Source organism: Mustela nigripes, chromosome 7 (genome assembly GCF_022355385.1).
Source record: "Mustela nigripes isolate SB6536 chromosome 7, MUSNIG.SB6536, whole genome shotgun sequence".
Lineage (NCBI taxonomy): Eukaryota > Metazoa > Chordata > Mammalia > Carnivora > Mustelidae > Mustela > Mustela nigripes.
This window is the reverse complement of record NC_081563.1, coordinates 48533301-48560778: the sequence shown is the minus strand read 5'-3', so window position 1 is coordinate 48560778 and position 27478 is coordinate 48533301. Positions and strand designations below refer to the sequence as shown.

At 38.7% G+C, this 27478-nt stretch overlaps 1 pseudogene; it reads right to left on the bottom strand.

The window, feature by feature from the left end:
- Positions 1–501: 501 nt before the first annotated feature.
- Positions 502–27478, bottom strand: part of LOC132022342 (RIB43A-like with coiled-coils protein 1) — a 169034-nt pseudogene continuing 142057 nt past the window's right edge.

Here is a 27478-nt window from a genome sequence, read left to right as displayed (position 1 = left end):
TGACTTTATATAGGGGGGCTATTTTTTATATATTTTATATCCCCCCACATAGGGGGAATATTTTTTATATATTTTATCCCCCCGCATGGGGACTTCTAAATGAAGCAGGGATACTTTCCCCTTCCTTCCTTTTTACCTCTCTCCTGGCCTTCTTCCCCCGCCCCTGCCTCTCATATCTATCTTCAGTGATCTATTTATCTATCTTCTATCATCTCTCTCTCTCTCTCTCTCTCATCCATCTGTCTCGTGGCACCCCTGCCTCTAAAAACTGATAGCCAGAGGTGGCAAACCACATGCCATCCTAGAATTTCCATTTCTACTAGCGATGGCATGACAGAAACTTTGCTTTGCACTTACTATTTTCTTTCTGTAGACATTTGTGGAAGAACAAAAGAAATATGACTATGTACTATTCTCATTATATTGCTTTCTAAAAGACATCCTTAAAGTTCAAGGAAACGAATGATTCTTTGGATGTGTTGGCTTCCAATAGCCCCATTGTTAAGTCTGCAGTGGAGCTCTGACTTCAGGATGGATGTTTTCCAGCATTGCTTCAACATGGCGTTCCGTATGAAAGCTTTCCAAGTGTGTCCTCTTAATGAGACAGCCCAGACAGGCGGCCAAGGCCATGGGTAAAGAACTCTTTGCCTGGATGAAAATGCTGTCTGTGAGCTGTTGTGTAATGTCATGAACCACACAGAATTAAGACCGTGAGAGATTACACACACCCTAGGAGGTACTCTTCCTATGACCTTAAAATATTACACTTTATGTAAGACACATCCTGAACTTATTTTTAACAAGCTTCGCTCATTAATGACTCAGGTTGCATGGAGATCCCAGGTCTCTTTAACCCCCAAATTACATTTGTCAAATAGAAACAACTTAGCCGTTTATAGGGTCTCAGTTTCCTAATTTTTTTCTTTTTTTAATAAATGCCGGGATTAGGTCAGATGATCTATCAGAACTTTCGAATGCCAAAGCCTGTGATTATTTGAAACCGCTAGTTACGGGAGCAGCGGGACGTCTCACTTTGGGACCAGCCGCATCCCGAGCCTGTTCTAGCAACAGGACACCAGCGTAGCGGCAGCAGCGTCCAAAAGACTCACAGGCCGGGTGCTTTCCTTGTAGATTTTGGTCACCAATTCTCAAACAAGAAATCACAGACAAATCATCTCATCATCTTCACAGCTGGAGAGAATTTTTGTACTACCCAAATTAGGCCAAGGACTGAGCCACAGTGGGGACTGAACTGTCTTCTTACAAGCTGCAGTCTCCCCAAGTCAGGGTAAAGGGCAGCATCAAGGGAAACCTGCATCAAGGCTAATGAGGACCTTACTGAAAGCAGCCATGGGAATACTTTAGAAAAATTGCCTTCCTGCCAGTGCCCGGATCACAACTCTACCGTTCTCCAGGAAAATAGACTTTACTTGTGCCTTGTCCCTGCTGCCAGCCCACTAGCTTAATTCAGAGGGAAGGAGGGCTGGTGCTGGCTGTGTCTGTCCCACCCTTCTTTCCCCTTTCACCTTCAGGGCAGCATGGCGGGACTCGCTGCAGACCCACACAGAGAACCAGCTGCCCGTAGGTAGTATTTTGGAACTCCGTGTGTGCAACGGGCAGCTCTTTGCTGGCCACTGTCTTCGGATGCATGTTGTTGTTTGGTTGGTTGTTGGCTCGGTGATTCCACACAAGGCTATAAGCTCCATGATGCTAACGATTGTATTTACGTTTTTGTTTTCTTCCCCACCATATATACTCAGTGTCTAGCATTGCCCCTGCACCATCACTGAAAACTAAGAAGAATTTGTTGGGTGAATGAACGGTCTTCTCTAGGTCTGTACCTGGGAGGTCTTCTCCATACCATTTTTTTTTTTTTTCATTGAACAGGTATTGGTTGAGCACTCTTGCAGGCCAGGCACTAGTTTGCATGTGGGTATACACAGCAATAAGCAAAACAGATAGAGAAATCCATGTCCTGTTTGTATTCTACTGGTGAGAAAGTTCTTTTGCAACAAATAGAAATCGCACATGGTTAAGGCAGAGACAGGATGTTTTTGATATGGTGACATAATGGCTATAGTCAAGCTAATTAACATATCCATCACCTCACATGGTTGCTGTGTGTATGTGTGTGTGTGTGTGTGTGTTTGTGGTGGGAACGTTTGAGATTTACTCTCAGCAAATTTCAAGTGTGTAATACCTGTAGAAATGGGGCAGCAGGGTATTCTAGTCATGAGCTAAGATAAGGATGTGGGGGAAAGGGTCATTGCATTGGCAGTGCATTGGGGAGTAAATTAGTTACTGGAGAATATGCATGATGGGGAGTCGTGGGCATCAGGACTGTGAGAGTTAGGGTGGGAGAAAACCACAGGGACTCTCTGCCACGCTAAGGAGTACAACCTTTACACTGTGGGTGGTCAGTAGTAACACAAGGTCATTAACAGCGTAGGCAGAGGAGGGCCCTTATCATTAGTGTACCGAAAAGGATTTATTCTGGGATATTATGCAGGGTGGACGGAGGTTGGAGAATTTGAAGGCAGGAGATCTTTCAAGAGGACAATGAATACACTTGACATGACAGGGACCGAGAGCTAACCCAAGGCAATGTGGCTGGGAAGGAGAAGATAGGCAGGAGAGCTGTTGGGAAGAAAGATGGGTGCATTGGGTTTGGAGAAGGAGACATTCTAGGTGGAAGGCAATTTGGAGTCTGTGTGAATGGCTGGTTAAAGGGACTGGTGGATAAGCCAGTATTTGGAATTCCTGAGATAAGCCTTTGAAATTCAGGTTTAGAGGTGTTGAGCTTGATGTGTCCTAGACATCCAAAAAATATTGATATTTAAAAATGTAGATCTGGAGGTTAAAAAAAAAAGAGGCTTCATATATGGTTAAAAGGGTCAGGGAAGTGACATAAATCAGTGATAAAGGATGGAAATATATAACATAGAAATGATGAATTAGAGATTTTTTTTTTTTAAATTCAGAAGGTGAAACTACAAATAGAACAACATGATTATTGAGGCTCTTTCATAATTTGTTATTTCTTTGATTTGGAACCCAAACCCTAATAGCTTATTTTACCAGAATGAAGATATGAATGTTAGTCTTGCATTTTTAAAATAAATGTTTATTTATTTATCTGAGAGAGAGAGAGAGAGAGAATGCGGAGTGAGCAAGGGGAGGGGCAGGGGGAATCTTCAAGCAGACTCCCCACTGAGTGCACAGCCTAACTGGGGGCTGGATTTCATGGCCCTGAGATCACAACCTGAGCCAAAACCAACAGTCAGACTCTCAACCCACAGAAGCACCCAGGTGCCCTTAGTCTTGCATTTCGAACTTCAGTGTTCAATAATATTCAATCGTAATGCTTTAAGTAGAGGGGGGGCAGTGTTACACTTTATCCATTTTCACAATTTGAAACTAACTGATAGAGATAATTCTGAACACGGATAGTATCTTAGCACAGTTGTTTTTGTATTTTGTAAAACTTCATCCGAAGGACACGTGGAATTCTTCTATTTTAATAACATCGCATTTGGTTTCTAGTCCTTGGTTGCACTCTATTTTAGTATCTTCTGTTTGGTTCTTCATTCAAAGAGGAGGGCTAACTGCAAAATGTTCGGTCATTTTTATAAAACGTAAAGTCAAATAATAGTTTTTGGAATTCAGTCCTCAACTCCGGAAGTATGAGAGTGTAGTTGAGGTAAGACTTTCATTTCTAGAAACCAGTTGCAGTGTAGGAAGGTGACCTGGTTCTTATTCCTTGCCTAAGACCTTCCCACAGCCATGATGTTTCTAGGAATAAAGGAATGGAATCATACATTTTGGTTGTAAGTACATATGAACACCATTCAAAGAAATATTCACAGTTAGGTGGGTTGTAAGGTCAACCCAAAAGAGCAAACCTGATCCAGTTTTGACTGGTAAACTAGCCTGGGGGCTTTTCTTGGAGAGCACGTGCAAGTAAAGTTTTTTTGAATAGTTTAAAAAACACCCTCAGCTCCGTGTCACCACCAAGCCAGCTCCTTTCAAACAGTACAGTGTCTGATTCGTCAAGCCAACTCCTGGCTTGTTGGAGATTCACAGTCTGTGTAGTAATGGCTGCCTTGACAATGAGTTTCATTTCTAACTTTGAGCACAAACATCTCTCTGGTGAATGATGCAATGTTCTATAACCTAGGAACATATTGCTCTCTTGAATTAAACTTGTACAGCACTGACCATTATAGGCCCACTGTCTGTAGTCTTGACTACTAAATTTGAATTTGTCCAACATGACCATTTTCCTCACATACACAAAAAATCATTTCCTGATGTTATTCTTATCATGGGCATTCTGCCCAAAAGTCCTTTGGCCACATCAAAATTCCTTTTGACATCATGAATAAATATAGCTAACTGTGTGGTGTTATTTATATCTGTGCTTTCATCAGCTGCCATAGAAAATGCCACAAAAGATTTAACTTTTTCATGCACTGCGTCCCATAAATGCTTGGCCAAATCTACAATACATGAAACTACAATATTTCTGGCTGGACACATTTTTGCAATTGATTATTTCTGCTTAATGCACATAATTTCTGAGGCATTCCCTAGACACTTTTTGTTTTTTTAATAAGCTCACTACCTGCAAACTAAAGCCTGAGGAAATTTTCACTTAATACATAACAGCATTGCACTGTAGCAATGCTTACTTTATTTACCTTGGAATGTTAAAAAATTTCAGTTCTTTCTTTAAAATTCATTGATTTTTCATCTTTTCTCTTCGTATACTGATCATAGTTTGCATTATGGTTTGTCTAATAATAACATAGTAAGTCACGTTCTCCTAACACCCACTTTCTTTGCACAGTGAATACCAGATAATACCCATTTTTCTTGAAATATTCCCATTGGATTGTCTCTCCTTGCCCATTTTAGATTGTGACATGAATATCAAGAAAATCTGTTTACTATGCAAACCAACAGAACTGCAATTAATGGTAATGCAACATTGCGTAGTGATGAATAGCAACTTCATTGTGTCATGCTTCTGCCTGTATAGGGCCTAGCTGGGATTGTGGTAAACTAGACTGTGGTAAACTAGTATGTGGGAATTCCCACATACCGGGGATTCCCAGCATATAAAATAGACTTAGTTGTCTTTCAGTTATTGATTTCTTCATTATTTGCCTTTTGATTAGAGAATGTCAGTCACGTGATACCAGGCCTTTAAAATGTAATGAGACTTGTTATGTGTGTGGTGCAAATATTGGGGAAGATTTTGACTGGTATTGTGTATGTGTATGTGCTTCAAAATAATATGTATTCTGCAGGTATGGGCACAGTAGTCTATAGAAGCTCCTACGCCAAGTTTGCTAATGTACAAGTTTCCATGTGATACAGATTCTTGTCTGCTTGATCTGTGGGTTCCAGAATGACGTGTTAAAATCTCTCATTTCACTGTGAACTTGTCTATTTCTGCTTGTGGTTCTGTGTGTTTTTGCTTTAAGTTTTGATACTGTGTAATAAGGTGCATATATAAATTTAAAACTAACCAACTAAGAGTCTTATCACACCTTCCTTAATTTCTTGCAATGCTTTATATCTAATGCTTCCTTTATTTCTCATTAGTAGACCTGTACCAGTTTGTTTTGTGTAGTATTTGCCAGACATGTCTTTGACTTTCGATATTTTTGTGACTTTGTATATTAGATCTATCCCTTGTAAATGGCATAGAGTGGGAGAAATAGAAAACCTGGTGATTGTTGCTTATACTAGGATTTGCCTTGTTATTTTATAATGATGAATTTGAGACTGTGATCTTTCTCCCTCTCTCTCAATTTTTACTTTTTAATTGGAATTTCAAAATCATAGAAAAGTTTCAAGAACAGACAACACCAGCATACCCTGCACTCAGTTCCACTTTTCTTAATATTTGACCACAGTTGCCTTATCATTCTGCCTGTCTTTGTCTGTCTACCTTTCTCTATATTTTCTGTATCATTGAAGAATAAGACACAGGTAGGATGCCCCATTATCTTTAAATTGATGAATGTATATTTTTCTAAAACAAGGCGACTCTCCTACTTAACAGCAGTAAATGTATCAAAATCAGGAAATTACCAGTGGTGCTGTACAACCCCTTTACCCTCAAACTCCATTCAAATTTCTTTCCACTAGCCCAAGGATGTCATTTACAGCAACAATCAAAGAAAGAATCAAACAAGCATATATGACCTGCTTCTTCTTTTTATTTTCTTCTTTTCTTTCTGGCCCAGCATTGCATCTGGGATCCTGTATGGGAATTAGTTGTCAAGTTGCTTTAGTCTCCCTCACTTTGGAACAATTTTTCAGCCTTCCCTTGGCTTTCATGACTTAATATTTTGAAACTGTAGCGCCCGGTTAATTTCATTACAAATTTGTTAAATATTTCCTCATGATCTAATTCAGGTGATATGGTTTTGGCAGAAATATCAGAGACTTGTTACTCTATTCGATTCAGGGTTGTTTTGTCCCATGACAGCTGATGTTCACTTTTATCTCTTGGCTGAAAAGGTGTCTGCCAGATGTCATCACTGTAAGGTCAATTTAAATTTACATATTAAGTACCATAATTAGTACATATTTCTTGGAAAGCTCCTTCCAGATTATGAAAATATCAAACTACACCCACCAGTTTTAGCATCCACTGATGGGTCTGCTTCTTAACTTATTGTTTTCTTGAAGGCCAAGGAGTAGGACGAAAATGGAACAGTTAGGATCTAAGTCAATTTCTTATGTTTCTCTTTTGAAGAACGGATGGGTATAGAGTTTGTTATTCTCTCAAATACGGTTTCATCCTGTGGACCACCTGCCTTTGGAGTTACTTCAGACATTTGTTAACTCTGCCCCACCTGAGATCTACTGATTCAGAATCTGGATGGTGGGAGAGGGAGATTGCAATTTTTCACAGATTCTTAGGTGATTCCTAATTATAGAGAAACATGCTAATAAAGAGAGTCAAGTGACCCTTAGTTTAAAAACTTGCCTCATGCTAGCAAATTGTGGACAACAGATATAGAGGTTGCATTTAATGCAATAGGTCATAAAACATTGCATCAGATATGCCATTGAGACAGGATAGATTTATTCCATTTAGGATGCTCACATTTTGTCCTCAAACAGATGAATGTGCAGCAGACCATTTAAGCAGAAGGCTGTTCTTCTCTACATAATCTAACAAATGAAGTGGAAAAAAAAAAAAAAAAAGATACTTTCTCTGTAGTTCTAAGGTCTCCACCCACAGTCTAAACTTTGTATTTTGCTCGGTCACTATCAAAGCACATGGCATTTCAGTCCTATCTGGCTTATTCAAGCCTCCCATCTTCAGCTCCTTATTTCCTCCGCTTTCCAGTAGCAAACACACTATTATCCGTAGAGTTGCTAGGTTCTTTGTCTCTTGAAAGCCTCTGCTGCTGTGCCTCATGAAAGAAAATTCCATTTTTGTGTATAACACCTTTTCAGTGGCTGTTTTACCTTGGAAAATTTATCTGAGCCACAGTCCCAGACCTGTTACTTCTGGCCACCTTTATTATAGTGGCTGGTATGAATTGGCATCCCATGAACTTTTCACAATTATAGTCCTATTTCAGATCTCCCCCAAGTGCCATAACTTTGCCCAAGTGGATTTATTAAGTACTCTTTAATCAGCTCAAACCTAAATCTCGTGAGTAAAATGCAGTCTGGGCTTCCTCAGTTAATATTAATGCCTTTTTCATCCAGGCTTTTCTGTAATTCAACTGTAGGGTATTTCTTTGCGAGGAAATTGCCTACCAAAAATGGTCGCTTATAGTTTTTTTCTGGTATTAGGTGAAGTGGTGGGTTTTTTAATTTATTTAATATGACAGACACATAACTTAGAATTATTTTTCACTTGATGACTATTCTTCATAATTCTGAATAGAAATGTTGTCATCTTAAATCAAAACATGGAAGATGGAAGTATAAGGGAAACCACCTGCGAATGAGAACTTTGAACACAGGGGGAAAAAAACAACCCAGCAACAACCCTGCCATTTCTTGAGATTTAATCAAAGAGCAGAATGATAAAACAGCAAAACTAGTTTGGTTAAAACATTTGTATGTTTTTATTATTTGTATGTATTTATTAATACATACATTTATATTTGTATGTATTTATTAATACATCAACAAGTTATCTTTTGCTCATTTCTCTACTGCTTACCAAAATTGATTTTACATACACACCATGACATTTTGACACAGCTGATTTTTACAGATGTAAGCAGATGCTCTGGAAGGCTAGATAACCTTCCCTAATATTAGAAACAGCCATGCCAGTCTAACTTTAAAATTATGCCTCTCCTTTTCCATCATCTTGTTCATTAGGATTCCCATCACATTAGGTACAGAAATTATGGTCCTTGGTGAAGCCAAATATTGACATAAATCTGAATCCATTAGGTTAAAATGAAAGAAAATTTAAATTTTCTTAATTTCAAACAAAAAAAGAGTTATTGCTAGATTGTCCTTCGCCTCAAAAACAAAAGATGATTTTTTTTTTTTTTTTTGCAAATGAAACTTTTTTTTCCCCCCCATTTCTTGCAAAGGAGATTGTGATTAGGAAATTATATTTCTTAGAAGGAATTGTAAGCATAAAAACTCTATGTGCTTCAAGTTGTACTGGCAAACTTAAGTGCTTATTGGTTTCTTTCTATGAATAAGAGCAATGCTAGCAAGACCAAATAAATAAAGTAAAATGGTTTTCAATGTCCCATTATTTTGAGATATTGGCAATTTGTACACCCTGGTGATATATATGAGTGGGCGTGCGTGTGCCTAGCACCTGTGCATCCAGATTCCTGCTTCCTCCTCCCTTCTCTACCCCTCCCTCCCTTCCGGCCCCTTCTGTCTTTTTCCCTCTCATTCACTTTTCTTCTGTCTCTCGCTCTGTGTTCTATTTCTAGTTTTCTCACTTGACACTTAGAAATCAATACCCACCTATATTCAGTGTGCACTGTGCCCACTTCAAATTTCTCTGTCTCCTTTCAAGATGCATATATATTTAGTCACATTGCCAGGCCTTGGCAAATGAAAAATAATCATGTTTTCAGTTTCAACAAAAATCCTGATTCACTTGACATTTAATTTACTAATTACCCTGGAACTTTCCAAGATAAACTAAAAAAAAAAAAAAAAATTCACCTTTTCACTTTGACGATTGAAGTCCTCTCAAACAAAACACATTTGTATTACTGAGAATGAGGCTATAATATGAAAGAAAAACCATTTTTTAGTTGTTCATTCTTGTATTTTATTTTTGTAATATGTGCTTTGCTTTCTCAATTTATAAAAGCAATTCAATATAGTATTTAAAAGTATAAAAATGTATATTGAATGTAATAAAAATTTACCTGCCATTCTATGAATGAGAAAATTAAACTTTTATTTAAGGTTTATTTTTTTTTTCCAGTTAGTTCTCAGGTACCTCTCAGTGTTGTCTAAAAAAATCAAGCGATTGTTCTTTGTTGCCCTTCCTCAACTCAACTGGCTTGTGTCTCTTCTTATATGTTATCATAATTCTCTGTGCTGCTGCTTCTTCTTTTTTTTTTTTTTTTAAAGATTTATTTATTTATTTATTTTTTTACAGAGATCACAAGTAGGCAGAGAGGCAGGCAGAGAGAGAGAGAGAGGGGGAAGCAGGCTCCCTGCTGAGCAGAGAGCCCGATGCGGGGCTCGATTCCAGGGGCTCCATCTCAGGACCCTGAGATCATGACCTGAGCCAAAGGCAGAGGTTTTAACCCACTGAGCCACCCAGGGGCCCCATTCTCTGTGTTTCTTATTCATAGGACATAAGCACTCTAGGTGTAGCGGATTATTTATTACCCGTCTCCACTTGAGGCACAGACTCTGCCTTAGTTTTTTGTCTTGATGGCCCAGCTCTTAGCAAAGGGAACAAATTAATACAAACATACAAAATTTTGAATGATACTATATTAGTTTTATAATTTGTTTAAATATTAACGTGCAATTTCCCTTGTTATTAAATGTTTCTGAAACATATATATGTTTTATCTGTATCTATATGTATAACTATAGAGAGATATAAATGTAGATGTTTTCCATTTTGTGTATTCAGACACAGTAACTTTTTCCTTGATAGAGTCTACCTATATTGTTATGTGTTATAAAGACTTACATACATGTTTACCAACATTTTTCCCATTTATTTATATTTAAACCTTAACACTCTTAGAAATTTTTTTTTAACTTCTTGTTATGAAAATGTAGAAAAATAATGTAAGGAGCTCTTATGAGCATTTTAATGAGATTTGCATTTACAAATTTATGGTCAATCCTCTTTCATTTATCCCCTATCCACTCCTTTCTTCTTGATTATGTTGAGGTGAATCCCAGATGTCATCTCATTGTTCTATAAATATTTCTTTAGGTATCTCAATAAGGCCTCTTTAAAAGGATATAACTGCAATACTATTGTGGTAACTAAAACAATGAACACTTATTCCTCAGAGTATTAAATTTTTATGTACTGAATGAAATTGGAGGTCTCTTCGATTTTCCCTCTGGGTTCTTACTGTCTGTCTCATAAGCAGTTTTTGAACAGTCTGTGCTTTTCAGTGTAGTTCTTTCTTCTTGAGGAGCCTCGGCAGTGGGGACTGCCTTTCTTTATCTTTCTATCTGTCTGGTCCCTGTGGTCATGCAGTCTGTATAGTTCATGCAACTACACCAGTTCTCTGTCTTCTTCCTGAGGATTCTTGCTGTTTTTCAGTTGGCAAGGATAGTGTGACAAATCTGGGGCCTTCCAGCTTCTTTTGGTTGCTGCTAATAAGGTGTTACCCACCTGCTTTAGGCAAAGTTGGAGTTGAATTCCAAGTGCAACCATGCCCTCTCGTCCCACAGTCAAGGTTCTTCTCAGGGCACAACCTTCCAAACTGGGAAGATTGGGCTTTCTCAGGAGGAGGAGCTACAGCGTGTATTTCCCTGCTTGTCTTCAGTGTTTCCTCTGCCTGTATTCTTCAGTTTCCTGTTTGGGGCTGCATTTTTTTCTTTCCTTCTGTAGCAGATGTGGACTTTTGCCTGGATTAATGTTTCCCTGTCCATTTATTTTAATAGAAACTTGGCATGGGGGGCTGGATATCTGAAACTACATGATGTTATGGGAAGCCCCCTATGAACTTTCTTGGGAGAAAATACCTTAAGGATTATTTCTGAAGAGGCAAAAGCTGGTAATTGTCCAATAATTCAAGAAGCTTGAAACCTTTACTCATCATTTTAAGAAACACATTTGGCAACTTAGTAATAACAGCTAAAATAGCACTCTGAGATCAGGTAATGACTTACATTAATAAATGAAATGCCAGCTCTGTTCAACATAAAATATTAAGCCCCCCTACCCCTTTCTCTGTTCCATAAGCCATTTTTCCTCTGGCTTTGGATTCAGATTCTTTGCAAGTCAAGGTACTTCCATATACTCTGACCTTTGACTCCACAGAGGCCACAGTGACTTGTGAGAAAGAGAACAACACACTTAGTTTCGGAAAGGCTTGGTTTTATTTTTCTCATCCTCTTTGTCCTAGAGCATGTCACTTCACATCCTTCAAGTTTGGGGTTATTAACTATAAGATGGCTTAATAATTGTTTCACTCATGGGATAGTTGTGCAGATGAAGAGATAGAATAAATATAAAAGTTTGAAACATATACTAATATTAATTCCTATTATGAGGGTGTGTTTTGCAAATTAAGATGGTTCATAATAGCTGGTCCTAGTTGTAAGATTTAAAATCCATGGAAAGGAGGATTTGAATGCCCACTAATCTTTTTCTGTGGAAGCCACTGGCCTACTTAGCTTTGGAACTCACTTGCAGTTCACAGATTCTTTGATTCTACAAACAAGAGAAATTTTAAAGCTAGTGTGATTCTCGTGTGGCTTTCTCAGGTTAATCGTTAGTTGCTACAAACACCGTCTTTCTGAGGTGTGAAGCAGACTATTTAGGAGGTTGGGTTCCCTGGGAAATTGACTCTGAGGAGAGATTTGCATGCAAAGCATAGAGGCTGCTTTTAGGCAACAGGCTTGAGCAATGGAAATCTGAATGAGGTAAAAGGGCCTACAGCAGTGGACAGAGAGAATGCAGACAGGGAATGCAAACAGGCTTATTAAGCAAACTGCCTTAGAACAACCGTAGACCCTAACTGACCAATTACAGCCAGGCACAATTTCTTTCTTTCTTTTTTTTTTTTTTTTCTTTTCTTTCTTTCTTTTTCAACCAGGCACAATTTCTAAGAGGAAAATTTCATACTCTCTCACTCACACCCTGTAACTGTGACCCCTCACTACTGCCTTGTGGCAGATGGTCTTTCCTCCACTGTCCTGCCCACTGCTCCCTTGTGGGAGCAGTGAACTTCTATCTCTTTTCTGTCTTGGGTGAATTCTTTCACCACCTGCATCACTGGCCCCTACCCAGTTGGCAGAATGTTTATTGGAGAGCGCTTGTTGTGACAATGTCCTGGGGGGGGGGGGGGGGTATTTTGGGTGGGGAGATGTTCACCTGACATGTGCTCACAACAGAGGCTCCAGTCAGTCCCACCAGGAATCTTAGAATTTGTGTGGCCCTTCTGAATTGTTCTGTCCTAAACCAAAGGAGCTAGACCTTAGTATTTCCCCCCTTCCACCACCAAGGGCTGCCTTAGGGGAAAGGGCATGACCTTAGTGGAGGTGGTGCTCTTTGCCCAAGGGCTGAGCTCTTGAGTGTCAGCCATCAATACTCCAAGCAGCTGGGAGCTTGGATACCTCCAACCTGAAGGAAGATCTATCTGTGCAATGACCACCATTCACCACAACGGTCTTTATCTTGCAAACAACTAGTCTATTACTGGGAGTCTCCATTTATCTTCACAAATTGCATTTTCATTTGTATTCTATAGCTAAATTCCCTAGCATCTACCATTTATATAAGTCTGGGCAAAATAAATGTAAAGGCCTGAGCCTTAGTTTCCACATATAAAGTATATAAAGTATATTATTCCCATTTTTTGTGAGGATTAAGTGAGAGTCCACTCATGTTATAGATAAGGCAAGTTGTAAATCAAGTGCATCACGGTATCTTGGGGGAATGAAAGTCCTAAGACAACAGGGATCTGGGACATGAGAAATTATAATGTCTGATTATAAAACATTCCAATCTGATTGCTAGGTCAGAATGGTAGAAAGGCTCATTTTTGGTTGGATTTGAATAACTTCAAAGGAACTTCCAATTTCCAAAAGACACATTTTAGGAATTAGACTGGATTTAGAATTTGAGTAAAAGAAAAATATCACTGCATGGCTTAAACAATGGCTTGGTTTCATTGATATTCCTATTCCTGCCTTTTGATCAGCAAGGAGAAGTAGAGGGTGTACCAAAAATCTAGGGTATTACTTATATTGCTTCAGCTCAGTGTCTGATTAAGGGAAACCCTTTGAATTCTTTAAAGGAAGATAGTAGGTGTTGAAGATTAACACCTAAATAAGAACCTACTCCTAGGAGTTCAGCATACCAAATGACAATACTGGGTCTATCCATTGCAGTCATCTTGTCTCAACTGGAAGACACGAAAGCAATTCTTGATTATTGCCACCATTATTATTATTATTTTAAGATTTTTTTTTCTAAAAGATTTTATTTATTTATTTGACAGAGAGAGATCACAAGTAGGCAGAGAGGCAGACAGAGAGAAGGAGGGGAAGCAGGCTCCCTGCTGAGCAGAGAGTCCAATGCGGGGCTCAATCCCAGGACCCTGAGATCATGACCTGAGCCGAAGGCAGAGGCTTAACCTACTGAGCCACCCAGGTGCCCCAAGGTTTTATTTATTTACTTAGAAATAAATAAAGTAGGGAGGAGGGACAGAGGGAGAGGGAAAGAATCTCAAGCAGACTCTGCACGCAGTGAAGAGCCTGACTTGGGGCTCAATCCTACCACCTTGAGATCATGACCTGTGCTGAAACCAAGAGTCAGAAGCTTAATTGCCTGAGCTACCCAGGTGCCCTGATTGTTGCTTTTAGATCTTGACTTAGTTATAGCACAGTCTCATGTGTATGGGTTGTGTTAATATCCTGCAAATTAACAGGCATGCTTCTTTGGATAAAAAAGCAACAAGTTTATATGGAATTAAATATTTTTCTAGAAGAACTTTTTTGAATGGAAAAGTTATCCATTGAGGAGTTCTCTTAACGGGGCTGAAGGATATTCTAAATCCATTCAATTATATTTATAGGCCTTAACTCCTCCTCTCTGAGGCCACAGGGGTCAAGGTCAGCCATCCCCCTGGGTACTTTCAACAGATGGGGCCTTGTACCTTCAACACTAACCAGCCATTGGCCTTGAAAACAGCAAAGTTTTCTGTTGTCTTTGGGGTAGGCTAAATAGAGTTCTATTACAGAACTCTATTATGGTTATAATGTAAATACCCTAGAGATAAGGGTACAAAGAAAATGCTTTTCCATTAATAACCTTGGTATAAATCTGTTAATTTTTTTCAGTCAGAAAACTAGCTTGCAGCAAGTTTTAAAAATAGAGACAAGGGTGCCTGGGTGGCTCAGTGGGTTAAAGCCTCTGCCTTCAGCTCAGGTCATGATCCCAGGGTTCTGGGATCGAGTCCCGCATCAGGCTCTCTGCTCAGCAGGGAGCCTGCTTCCTCCTCTATCTCTGCCTGCCTCTCTGCCTACTTGTGATCTTTGTCTGTCAAATAAGTAAATAAAATCTTCAAAAAAAAAATTAAAAAAAATAGAGACAAAACATAGAGGAGAGCAAAATACAAGCTGCTTGAGACTCCCCTTTCTAAAATATAATTTTGAAACGTTCAAAAATTCTTGAATTATTGTGAAAAGATTATTGTGTTAGAATTTAGAGGACTGAGTTCTAGAAGAATATTTGCTCCATGTTTTGCAAAAACACTTGTTCTTTCCATGTCTATATTTCTTGGGTTAAAATCTAGGACTTCGAGCTAGATCAGGACTGAGCAAATTTTTCCTGTAAGGGCCAGATAGTAAATCTTTTAGGCTTTGGGGGCCAGACAATCCCTGCAACTACTCAACCCCTGTAACAAGAAAGTAGCGGTGGAAAACAGGTCAACAAAGGGGTGTAGCTGTGTTCCATTTAAACCGTATTTACAAAAGCCTACAACTGGCTGGATTGGATCCAGGGTCTGTAGTATGCTGACCTGTGCACTAGACAACAGTTTCTAAACTCGAGTTATTAGTAGAATCCCTGAATGTATCAGGTATCTGTTGCCTGGCATCACAAACGTTGTGAATAGAGTCCCGGCCAAAAATCTTTGGCCGGGACTCTATTCTTCGTTGCATACAACAAAAAGCAGTGATTTATCACATGCCTGCGACTCCACTGAGTTGGTCCTGCTGGGCTTGCGGACATCAGCTCAGCTCAGATGGGGTCAGCTCTGCCTCCTGCTGCAGATACGTGGGTTGGCTGGGACAGCTGGGATGGTTCTCTTCCAAGTATATTAATTCTGCAGGTACTCTAAAGCCATCGCAGGAGCTTTCTCTGCATCAATGGTGCAGACACAAGAGTGCACATGTGAATGGACAGGGGAGGCTTCTTAAAGGCCTAGGTTTGAAATTGGCACAATGACAGTATCACTTCTGTCCCCATGTCATGGTCCAAAGCAAGTCCTAGCCACTGGCGCAAGTGAAAGGGTGGAAAAGTGTATTCTACCCGTGATGAGGTCATGGCAAGAGGGTGGATAGAGGGTCATCTGACCCATCAAACTGGAGACTTTTTATTTTTATTTTTTTAAATCACACTTTCGGGTTCGGTGCCAGAGGTTCTGAATCAGCCGGTCCCCGGCTGAGTTTAGAAGTATGTAGGCGCTTAACCATCTTTATAATCAGTCATTGCAGAGAACCACTCAATTAGATGCTTTCTCGGGCCACTTGCAACTCCATTTCATTTGATTCTATGAAATGAAGAATTTCTGTTTTTTTTTTTTTTTAAGTGTACTTTGTTCTCAGAAAGTTTTAAAATTTGATAGCCAGGTTCTGCCGTCGCTTGGTATTTCAGGGTCACAAAGCCGGCTGACCATGTCCTTGATGGCAACTCTGTTCTCCCCCACACAGAGCTCTGACCTGCTTTTCTCTCACCCACTCCTCCACCTCCTCCCTGGAACCCTCCTGGTGGGACCGGCTCATCAGGCGCTTGTGGAGGCGAGTTGGTGATGGCTATCAGTCGGCACAGCTGGACTAAAACCAACTCATTTCACACTGCAGTGGCTGGTAATCAAACGGTACTACATGCTTTATTAATTTGTAATCACCCTCCCCCCGCCCTTCCCTTTTCTTATACTCATAGGTCGCTTAAAAATTCCTTGATTGTGCAACAGTGGGGGATAATCCTTCTCTAAAAAAGGTGGCACTTTCATTATACAATTGCTAAACTCAGCATCTTGGGGGCATTTCTCATGAATATTAAATGCTTCATTTTAAAATTTATATTTGGGGTGATTTTTCTTTCCTCGTTTGAAAGAAGCTTTTAATTGTGGCATAATGGCTGGCCTGTCACCATCAATATCCCCGGGTCAATAGTATATTAGCAGGTAGCAATGTTAGGTCTCTATTAAGTCACAGCTGTGGGTAGGCGGAACATGGATGCCTGGATAAGCTCTTTCGTGAAAGCTGATGTCAGCGTGTCATTGCCAACCACAGAAGAATTATATTCATCATTTGGCTCGCTAAAATAACATGAATTTCTTTTAAAAGTCCATACATTTAAATTGCCAGCATATGATTTATGCAACACCAGAATTCGTCAGCTGGTTTAAGCCTACAGAGACTTATGTAGGCAGTGGGTGGGAAGAAAATGCACGATGCAGAACCCAGAAGGACTTTTTTTATGTTGGATATTACTCATTTTTATTAATACATTACATTTATATAGAAACGTTCTTTCACTTACCATGAAGCTTCTCAAAAAACGTATTTAATGAATCCTGCTAATATAACCCAGACTAGTTGTGCATCACCCCCTAGAGGTGGCTAGAGGTAGGACATCTGTTGTGTTGATGCTCTTCTTAAGTGACAAGCAAAACAGTATTCATAATGTCTGCCATATTTCTGTCAGTTGGTTTGTGAATGGTTCCATTTTGGGGAAAAAGAATCCACAAAAGAATCATTTAAAACACCAGAAACAAGTAATAGAGAGCAGTGATCTTACAACGGTCAGCAGACGTTTTTTTTATATAGGGCCAAGGTGTAATATTTCCAACTTTGCGGGCACTATGAGCTCTGTTGCACTATTCAGCTTTGCCACCATAACATGAAAGTGGCCGCAGACAACACATAAACAGATGATGATGGCTATGGTTTTGTTTCAGGAGGCACGTTAATGCTCAGAGACTTGAGTTTGTATTTGCCAGCGATTTATTTAACACAGGTTCACTGTAGGAATTTCATAAGCCAATAGCATACCAGAAAATGTTTCTTTATAAGAAAAACAAAACAAAACAAACAAAAAACAAAAAACAACCCAAAGCAAAAAAACAAAACAAAACAAAAAAAACAAAAAAACCCCCAAACTCCAAACCAATGACAGAGTAATCACACTATTGTTCCTGGCAAAGGAAAAGAGTAATGCAAATTTAGTCGAGGTATAGCATTATATGAGTCAGTCCTCGGGAGAGATGGCTTGGCCAATCTGGGGCTGATGTCTAGCTGCCGTTGCAAAAGTACAAGTTCCCTGTTTCCAGAGCACGTTGCTAAGGAACCATAGTATTGGTGTTGAGAGGCCAGAAGTTCTTTCTTGGGGTGGTTTCTCTGCTTTCATTACTGCCCATAAAAGAGTTGCTTTACCTCAGTGGGATCGAATTGCTCCTCGGTTCGGAGAGCTCTTTAGATCAGCAAAGTGTCCCTTGCTCAGACCAAACACTCTCAGGTACCCCTTACACACTCCCAGTATTTATAGTTTAATGTCCCTTGCCATAGTTGCTGCTTCATATGTATTTACTGATAAGCCCCAGCCGGGCCCTTCAGCAGCTGAGCTGAGTACTTACCAATGACAACAGATGAGATGACAATATCCTGTCACAGCTTACTTCACTCTTAATCAAAACAACTTGACTCTTTAAAACAGTTTCTTTTTTTTTGTCATGCACAAGTGGATTTGAAATCATATCAACCAATATACAACAGCTACAGTCAAATAAAATTTTATTTACAAAAACGGACAGTGAGAAACACCAATTAAGAGACAGAGAATACCAGAGACCCAATCATATATCGTCTATAAGAAACTTACTTTAAATATAAATACACAGATGAATGAAAAGTTAACGGGCTAGAGAAAGATAAATTGAGCTAACACTAATTAAAAGAAAACGGGAATAGCTATATTAATTTCAAACAAAGAAGACTTCAGAACAAGAAATATTGTCAGGATTTAGGAGGGCCCATTACATAATTATAAAGGGACCAATTCTCCAAGAAGACATAACAATCCTTAATGCATACATGTCTAACAATAGAGCATCAAAATATATGAGACAGAAACTGACAGAACTGTAAGGAGTGGCAGACAGGTTCACTATTACAGTTGGAGACTTCAACACCCCTCTACCAGTAACTGACAGATCTGGGCAGCAGAAATTGAGTAAGGACATAGTTGAAGTGAAGAGCACCACCAATCAACTAGATCTAATTGACACTTATAGATTATTTTGTCCAACAACAGCAGAATACACATTTTTTCCCCCAGGTTCACATGGAACATTCACCAAGATATACCCCATCCTGGACCATGAAACACACTTTAGCACATTTAAAAGAATAGAAATCATGCAAGTATGTTCTCAGACCATAGTGAAAGTGAAAGCACACACACACACACAGATATATATATATATATTCATATATATATATATATACACACTAGAAATAAAGAAATAAAAATACTATAAATATACTAGAAATAAAAAACAGCTAGAAAATGCTAAAATATTTGGAGATTAAACTACACACTTCTAAATAAGGGGTCAAAGAAATCTCAAGAAATTTAAAAATATTTTGAATTAAATTAAAATGAAAGTACAGTTTCTCAAAATTTATGAGATGCAGCAAAAGCAATGTTTCAAGGTAAATTTATAGCACTGAATGCATATGTTAGAAGGAAGAAATATCTAAAGTAAAAAAGACTCAGTGTACTGATTTAACCCATGGCCCGTAGATTGTTGACCCTTGATCTACCTAAAGGGTTATCACTTTCATTCTAAAATAAGCCAAATTATTTCACTGTACTCCATGTTTACAAAACCATGGAAAGCCATCCTAAACCACTGGGGCATCTATCAAAATGGAACTGCAAGATAAATTAGACAAAATAAACACAGACCTTTGTTACCCTCAGCATCCATCTCATGGGTGATTGGCATTAGGCACCCAGCTCCTAACACCTTATCTAACCCTCCTTTGAAATTGTATTTCTTTTTTTAAAAATTGACATATAAAGTATTACTTGCCCCGGGGTTACAGGTCTGTGAATTATCAGGCTTACATTTCATAGCACTCACCATAGCACATACTTTCCCCAATGTCCATAACCCAGCCACCCTATCCCTACCCCCCCAAGTCCCAGTAGCCCTCAGTTTGTTTCGTGAGATTAAGAGTCTCTTACAAAGGGGCGCCTGGGTGGCTCAGTGGGTTAATCCTCTGCCTTCGGCTCAGGTCATGATCTTGGGGTCCTGGGATCGAGCCCCGCATCGGGCTCTCTGCACAGCAGGGAGCCTGCCTCCCTCTCTCTCTCTCTGCCTGCCTCTCTGTCTACTTGTGATCTCTCTCTCTGTTACATGAAGAAATAAAAAATCTTTAAAAAAAAAAAAGAGTCTCTTACAAACCTGTATTTCTAACGGACATCTCCTTCCCTCCAATAGTTTCAAACTGGTCTTCTCTCTTGCCCTCTTTACAATTTATATTCTTCATGCAAGAGCCCAAGTCAATCTTCAAAAAATCATTCTTCTGCTTAAAATTCCTTATGTTTTTCCCGTTGCCTTTATGATTAGAAAAAAAAAAATCCTTAACACCTGCAAGGCTGGCATAATCTAGCACTCTTCTCTCTCCCAACATAATCTCATGCTTTTATTCCCATTCACTTATTATTCCTCCAAAATACTGAATGTCAAACATTTTCTTCCATTGCACTGGGTATGTACAGTTTTCAAGAAGGCATCTTCACATTCCTTTCTCTTCTAGATAATTCCTCCTTGCATTAATTTCCTAGAGCTGCTTTAACAAATTATCATAGACTTGGTGGCTTAAAATAACATAATTTATTACAGTTCTGGAGGCCAGAACTCCAAAATCAGTTTTACTAGGATGAAGTCAGGATATCAGCAGGGTTGACTGCTCTGGAGATTCTGAGGGGAGGACTTGTTTCCATAACTTTTTCAATTTCTAGAGGCTGCCTCTATTTGTGGTTTGTGGCTGGTTTGTGGCTCCTTCTTACATCTTCAAAGCACATGATCCACTCCCTGCTTTTGTCATCACATTGCCCTCTCCTCTGACTCTGGCTGCTCCTGCATGCCTCTTACAAGGACACTTATAATGTCATTTAAGTTCCATTCAGATAACCCAGAGGATTTCCCCATTTCAAGATCCTTAACTCAATCACATCTACGAAGTCCTTTATCACTGAAGGTGACATTCACAGGTTCTGGACATTAAGATGTGGACACTTCTGGGGGACATTATTTAGCCTCCCCACACTATTCATCTTCCACATCTTAGTTTCTATGTCTTTTCCCCAATGAGGATGACTTGACCTTCCAATTTCCAGATGCTTCTTCACACTGCTGCCTTTAGCAAACCCTCTTTTTTAATTTAATCTCAAATACTTTTTGGTTTAACACCTGCCTCCTTCACCAGATTTTAAATCAAAAGAAGGCAGAGAACATGTCTATTTTCTTTATCATTGTTGAGTAAATGAGCTGGTGATGTAGGGATGCATTTTCGCATTTGCCACTAAAAGACACAACTAGGTTTTATTTAAGCAACTTGAATTTATGATAATGATATTTGAAGTAACATTTTCTTTTTTTTCACCTTGTTCATTTTTTCTCACTGTGCTTTCTTTTACAATAGGCTGAGGGAAAGCATTTTTAGGATTTTTTCTTTCTGGCAAGAGAAAACAAAACAAAACAAAACAAAACAAAACACCCCAATCTAAAAGTCCTGTAAGTATATGTTAGTTATCAAGTGTTTTCACATTTAGTGTGCTCTGTCCGCTTCTCAAAAAAAAAGGAAAAAAAAGAAAAAAACTATAATATCTGCACAACAAAAATCCTTACCAATTATGGTTTTTTTTTTTGCATTTGCATTTTTATGGAAGTACATTTAACATACAATAAAATGTGTAAGTATTAAGTATTTACCATTCACATTTTAATTAACAACTGAATGCTTGAAAGCTAGGTCTTTGGCAGGTCTATAAAAACAAAAATAAATGACCTTCAATTTTTAATTACTTTTTTATGGCTTCAAGCATTATACCTGTTTATGGTTAAAAAAAAATATGGAATAGAAAGAACCCAAATAGGAAAACAAAATTGTGAAGAATGTCACTGCCCAGCACTCATTAGTTTTAATCCTGAATGGCCAAGCATCATCATTCCTGGTCCCTTGTATGAGCTCTCTCCTTCACTTTTCCCAGGCAGGTCTATCCAGTCCCAGGTGTAAATATAGTTTATATTTCAATGATCCCCAAATCAATGATCTCCTGTCTCTTACCCACTCTTTGTAGGAGCACTTGGCATCTCTGCTTGAATGTCCAGTGAGCATCTCAAATGTAACACTGGCTGAAATAGAACTTTTGACCTTGTCTCCTTCTCATTGTCCTTCCCAGTAATGTATCACCATGCACTTATTGTTTCAGTCCAAAAATTTAGGATGCGTCAGTGAAAAGTGATGATGCCAAAAGATCACAAAATTAACTTAAATTAGCACAGAACTCTTTTAAACTAGTTAGAATTTAACACCCAGGGAAACAATCAAATAGTCTATATACAAGAAGTTCATGTCTGCTAAAGGTCAGAGGGTAGAGGGAAAGAGGATTTTGCAGTGATGGTGGATATGTCAAGTAGCTAAACGTTTGAGAAGGTGTAGGTTCTCCAGCTCTCTGTCTCCTTCTCTTTCTTCGTCTCCCACTCTCTCCCAAGTTTAAATTCTCCAAAACTGTGAAACTGAATGGTTCTACCAATTATTACTCAGTATAGAGCATCTTATTGAGAAGAGCATTCACACCAGCCTTTATAGGGACCAGATAGTCTAAATCTTTGGGCTTTGGGTGAAATATCTCTAAGCTGGGCTTACTCCATGTGTATGTGACCTGTGTAGTCACATGTAGTCCCATGCTTAGAAGGGCCCCATGCTTGGTTTAATGCTCTGCTTTCACTATCTGGATATTCTTAATAATTTTTGAACAAGGGACTTTGTTCCATTTTGTTTTGCACTGAGTGCCACAAATTATGTAGTTAGTTGTATATTACTGAGAATGGTCAACAGGGGTTTAGGGATCTAGAGAGGAGCTGTGGTCTACAGGGGTTCTCAGGCTTCCAGAAAAGCATACCAGTCTTGCTTAGATTCCCAGAACACCAGTACAAAAGTACAAACAATAATTTAGAAATTATTAACTCTGCCCAAAAAATTTATAATCACTCTGCTAGTAAAAATAGCAGATTTTTAGCAATACAGTTAAAAGACCAATGAAGGGACACCTGGGTGGTGCAGTTGGTTGTGTCTGACTCTGGCTTAATGCTCGTCATCTGACCCCACATGAGATCATGACCTGAGCTGAATTCACCAGTCAATGTTTAACTGACTGAGACACCCAGATTCCCCCAGTAATAACTATTTTCTTGAAACATACATATTCTAGCAGTGCTACTTTGTGATATTTGTCTTAAGAAAATACTTAAATTTTATATGCAATGATGTTAAAAAGCTGTTTTGAAACATTATTTTATATTTGTGAAATATTGATCTTACATGTACAAAATAATATAGTAATATATTTTACATAATATATATACATATATATGTATACACACAGAATATATAGAAGGATAACATATTAAAATTTAAATAGTGGTTGGGGAGTTATGAGTGATTTTAAAATTTGCATTTAAAAATTAGAAGTAGACATTATATAAACAATTTTAAAAGTTATTTCCAGAAAATGTAAGTGGTGACAAGTGGAAATATATTTTTATCAAGGAGAGGAAATGATTTCCTCCAAGGTCCAGGGCCCAGTTTTTCCAAGTGATTCACCTCCAGGAATAAGTCCCATCCACTCTAGCATTCCTGGTCCTCAAGGACCTTCAGATTCATTCAGTGCATGGGAGAGAACCACAAATCATGTTGAAAGTCTTAAAAATGTGATCAATAATTTAGTAATTTTACTTCTAGGATTCACTCTAAGCCAATGATTTAAAAATGCACAGAATGATTCACATGTAAGATGTATTATTCCATGATTAATGATGAAAAGTGGGAAATTTCCTGAAAGTCTAACAAGAGCGTATCACTAAATAAATTATGGCACATTCCATCCAGTTACTTAACTCCCCCTATCCAAAGAGTATTTTAGAATATGGACAAGAAAATAAAGGAAACCTCATTTAAAATGGAGTCCGGAAGCCCTGAAGGGGGCGCTCTCAGACAGAACCACTCCTTGCAGCCTGCAAAACCAGCAAGAAGAAGGAAGATAAGAATTATTTCTTATAATTTGTATCATAGAAAGATGCTGTTGGCCTTGAAGACGGAGGAAGGATAAGGAAGGACAAGGAGGAAGGACAAGGACATTTTTCACGCAGGGATTTTATCTCCTGCCTTTAATGAAGGGAAGAAAACCCTTCAGACCCCTCTCTAGCCTGGCAACAATGCACTAACCATTGCTTGCAGCCAATGAGAAATCATTACAACTCAAACTCTTCTTCTCCAGTAAACTTTTGTTCAAAGAAACCCTCCCCAATTTCCTTAAACCCTAAACAAAAACCTAACCTTCCATTTATTTCTTTGGACCTGCCTATGATTCAACATAGCTGGCTTGTCCCAACTTGTCATTCTGCTTTTCCTGAGTAAACTCATTTTTACTTAACTAAAATTGCTCTTAGCTCTGTTTCATGTTAACACCTTCCTGGATTTATTTTATTAAAATTTAAACCTGTTAAAGATATCTTGCTGGGTTCTTTTGGTAGATAGAATATTGGTCCTTCAAAGATATCCACATCCTAATCCCTGGAACCTGTGAATATGTTTCTTTATCTGGCACAAGGACTTTGCAGTTAAGGATCTTGGAATGGGGAGACTATCCTGGATTATCTGGGTGGGCTAATGTAATTAACAAGGGTTCTTTTTAATGGAAAAAATTTTTCCACTGTATTTATAGAAAGATGCTATTGGCCTTGAAGACGGAGGAAGGCATCAGAAACAAAGGAATATGGGTAGCTTCTAGACTCTAGGAAAAACAAGGAGATGTAGTTTCCCTAGAGTTTTTGCAAGGGACCACAAACTTGCTAAACTTTGGTTTTAGCCTGTGTTGGGACTTCTGGCCTACAGAACTGTAAGATGACTAATGTTGCTTCAAACCTCTATGTTTGCAGTAATTTGTCACAGCAGTATAGAAAACTAATACAGTTCCTCATTTGAAAGAGAGAGAGAGAGGGAGAGAGAGAGAGAAAGAGAAAGATTATCTCTAGATTGGAAAAATACTTCTTGAGTTTGGAGAAGACACAGAAGTTATGAGAACAGAGAGGGCAGGGGTCTGAGAGAAAAAGATGGCAAGATCCTGAGGGAAGTATGGCACCTTGAGTCTAGATAATATGGAATCAGGAATGGGCATGAAGAACACTGTGGAAGCAGCAGAAGGCAACCAGAATTGAAGAGGCCATGCAACAAAGAACAAAGAATGTCACAAGGTGATGCTAATTTTTTATCGTTTACTTCTTTCCTCCAACACCATGACACTGCATAAAACTCAGGAACTCATCTAATCCTAGAGAAAGAATGAAGAGGGGGCTCTGAAGAGATTGAGGACAAAGACAGAAGTTTCTTGCCAATGCAGTGAGAAGGGTACAAATTATATGTTGAGTAAAAAAAATTAAGGAAGTTATATTTTTGCACAGCTGAATATATAGCCTGACAAGGTAACACATGGAATCATATCATCAGATCAGACTCATAAGAACCAGAAATGTAGCCCTGTATCAAACCTTGCTAATAACTTTAAGTCTCTGTCAAGAGACAAAGCAAAGAGAGGTCTGATACGTCAAGGGTGGCTCCCCAAGGACATTCCCATATGGATCCTACTCTTTTTAGTTGGAATAATGAGGTCACCATGTGAGGTTTTCTGGATATTTGACATAGTAGGCACTGTATGAATTATGAAATATTTCCATTTTATACCCTTGCTATTTTATAGTTAATGTGACATCTTTAAGGGAGCCATGACTCATAGATGTACTTATTGTCAGTAAATGGGTTTATTTATTATAAGTGATCCTTTAACCATAGGCATTCTGGTCAAAGTGTTGTTAGATAAGGTCTCTTTCTCCTAGGAAATATCATTAATCTAATTACCCAGTGGTCCAGTGGACAAGGGTGTTAGGTATATTTTTTCTTTTTTTTTCTTTTATTTATCTTTTTTCTTGACCTTGGGGGAACCCCTTCAGTAAAGAGAATGAATGGATCATAAGCTAGTGACTTTAACTCCTTTCTTTCACCTAATAATTTATAACAACTATAGTAACTATTATTATCAGCATATCCCTAAAAAGAAAAGGGCTTTAGAAAATAATAGTCAAGTTGGAAGACAAAAGATAATGTGGAACATACTTTTAAATACAGTTCTCAATTTTTAATTTATTCTCAATTTCCATACCAGCTGTTGATGTTAGGATAGTGTACAAAGTTTTAATATTTGTGACCATTTTAAAGTCAGGGGGAAACCTGTGATTCACCTTGTTGTATAACTGGTCTGTAGAATTGCATCAGGGATTCCTTGATAGAATAGATTCAAAATGTCAGATGGAGGAGAAACCTTGCTTAGAGTACCTTCTTCCACCAGAGGTGTGTGGAAGGTGAGATGGAACAATAGGTCATCACCACATCTTCTGTGTCCTAGAACATTCCTGTGGGATTTGGGGGAGGAAAAGTTCTTGAACAAGGCAGAGTAGAGGCAGTAAATGCTGTGGCATAGGTTTAGTCTTTAGAGAGAGGAACTGTTCTCTCTCTTTTTTTTAAATTTTAAAAATTTTTTATAAACATATAATGTATTATTAGCCCCAGGGGTACAGGTCTGTGAATCGCCAGGTTTACACACTTCACAGCACTCACCATAGCACATACCCTCCCCAACGTCCATAACCCCACTACCCTCTCCCTACCTTCCCGCCACTGGCAATCCTCAGTTTGTTTTGTGACATTAAGAGTCTCTTATGGTGTGTCTCCCTCCCAATCCCATCTTGTTTAGTTTATTCTTTTCCTATCCCCCAAGCCCCCCATGTTGCATCTCCACTTCCTCATATCAGGGAGATCATATAAGAGTTGTCTTTCTCCAATTGACTTATTTTGCTAAGCGTAATACCCTCTAGTTCCATCCATGTCGTCTCAAATGACAAGATTTCATTTCTTTTGATGGCTGGATAGTATTCCACTGTATATATATATACTTGCTACTTCTTCTTTATCCATTCATCTGTTGATGGACATCTAGTTCTCTACATAGTTTGGCTATTGTGGACATTGCTGCTATAAACATTCGGGTGCATGTGCCCCTTCGGAGCACTACATTTGTATCTTTAGGGTAAATACCCAGGAGTGCAATTACTGGGTCATAGTGTAGCTCTATTTTCAACTTTCTGAGGAACCTCCATGCTGTTTTCCAGAGTGGTTGCACCAGCTTGCATTCCCACCAACAGTGTAGAAGAGTTCCCTTTTCTCCGCATCCTTGCCAGCATCTGTCATTTCCTGATTTGTTAATTTTAGCCATTCTGACTGGTGTGAGGTGGTATCTCATTGTGGTTTTGATTTGTATTTTCCTGATGCCGAGTGATGTGGAGCATTTTTTCATGTGTCTTTTGGCCATCTGGATGTTTTCTTTGTAGAAATGTCTCTTCATGTCCCTGCCCATTTCTTGATTGGATTATTTGTTCTTTGGGTGTTGAGTTTGCTAAGCTCTTTATAGATTTTGGATACTAGCCCTTTATCTGATAGGTCATTTGCAAATATCTTCTCCCATTCTATCTGTCATCTTTTGGTTTTGTTAACTGTTTCCTTTGCTGTGCAAAAGCTTTTGATTTTGATGAAATCCCAATAGTTCATTTTTGCCCTTGCCTTCATTTTGCTTCCCTTGCCTTTGGTGATGTTCCTAGGAAGAATTTACTGTGGCTGAGGTCAAAGAGGTTGCTGCCTGTATTCTCCTCAAGGATTTTGGTGGATTCCTTTC